Consider the following 1,914-nt stretch of genomic DNA (forward strand, 5'->3'; position numbering starts at 1 on the left):
GCTTTTGTCAGCTGCTGGTCTGCGGAGATGGGCAAAGGATGGGGAGAGGAGCCAGCTCCGTGAGCCACGACTTTCTCGACTCCCGTTTGTGGGATCCAGGGGCTGGCGGGTGGCGTCTGGGACTCTGCCTGGCTCTGCGTCTGTTTGACATCTTAATTCTCTAGCGCTGCTGTCACAGAAGTGCCACAGGGGCGTGTCTGTCATGAACAGAGATTTGGTTTTTTGTTGTTCTGTAGGAGGTGGGAGGTTCATATTCAGGGCACTAGCTCTGGAGGAAGGCTCACTCATATACTTTCCATTCGATTCCCTTCCCTCCCTTCCTCCTTCCCCACCCCTTGTGCTCTCTCTCTCTCTAAGCTCTGAGCACAGCTCAGTCTCTCTCAGCATCTCGGCCCTGTTCCTTGGCGACTTCCAAGTGGCACCCATCTTTTTCGGTGCTTCACATGCCCTTTTTGAAACTCAAAGGCAGTTGGCCTAACTCAGAGCCCATGGTGCATCCGTCCCACTTACAGTCCGACTCTGGGGCTCTTGAGAGGCCCTTCCCCCACCCCCACCTTGTAGAATGTGGTCATGTAAGGGTGGGGACCTGGGGACCTTTGTAAAAAGAAGGACAGCATGCCAGGGACAGATTCTGAGTTGGGGGGCTGGGGGGTAATGAGACGGCACATCCTGGAGACGAGATGGTGTAAAATATTTGTCTCTCTGGGGTTCCCGTTCAGCAAGCAAAGACTTGCCGTCTTAGTGACTGTTTCCTATGTGTGATCGAGGAGCCCTGGTGGCCTGATGGTTCCACATTGGGCTGCTAATTGCAAGGTCAGCAGTTCAAAACCACCAGTTGTTCTTCGGGAGAAAGACGAAGCTTTCTACTCCCCGTAAAGAGTTACCGTCTCGGAAACCCACAGGGGCAGTTCTACCCTGTCCTATCGGTGCGCTATGAGCCGCTCGGACTTGAAGACCATGAGTTCATCGTTTGCTGTTGTTTGACTTGAGCGTGTTGGTGGGAAGGGGTGGTGATCAGGATTAGGTAATATTCGAGTGCATAGTTTGTCCACGTCTTAGCCTGTCACCACAGTCCATTGGGACATGTGTCCCCAAATCTCAAAAGCCAAACTCACTGCCATTGAGTTGATTCCAACTCAAAGCAACCCTATAGGACAGAGCAAAACTAGCCCTGTGGATGCCAGAGACTGTAAATCCTTACGGGAGTAGGAAGCCTCATCTTTCTCCTGAGGGACGACCGCTGGTTTTGAACTGCCGACCTTGTGCTTAAGAGCCCAACCAACACCCAGACATCTGAAACCCTCCAGGCAGTGCTACTCTGTCCTGTAGGGTCAGTGTGAGTCGGCATGGACTAGAGGGCAGCATGGCTAACATTGCAGAGACCCCCATTCTCGAGTAGGATTGGCTACTGTTGGGGTGAGGTACCACGGCATCCATTCTGACTCGGTGACCCCATTCACAGCAGAACAAAGCCCCGCCTGCTCCTGTGCCATCCTCACAATGGTCCTTATCTCTGAGCCCGTGTGGCAGCCTCTGTGTCCACCCGTCTCCTTGACGATCTTCCTCTTCTTTGAAGGGTGATGGGGGGGTTAGGGTGTGTAGTCTTAACTAATCATCTCCACTTTACTTCTCCACTGGATCTCTCCGGGTTCTAGTATCCATCGTGGTGGCTCCACAGAACAGGCAGAATTCATGATGAATGTGCTTATTAAGGATGTTCACAGGCTGTCATGCCACTGAGAAGTAACCAGCTGTGTTAGGCCGGGTTGACTAGAGAAACAAATTCCAAGAGGCTCATATGTACAAGACAGCGCTTTCTCTCAAGAAGTAATTGTATATCATGCAAACATCCCAGGCCGGTCTAGATCAAGTCCATAAGTCTGGTACTGGTCCATAAGTCCCTCTTCAGACTCA

This window comes from Echinops telfairi, unplaced genomic scaffold, assembly GCF_000313985.2.
Source record: "Echinops telfairi isolate 266 unplaced genomic scaffold, ASM31398v2 ScPeMD7_7459;HRSCAF=8497, whole genome shotgun sequence".
NCBI classification, from domain to species: Eukaryota; Metazoa; Chordata; class Mammalia; order Afrosoricida; family Tenrecidae; genus Echinops; species Echinops telfairi.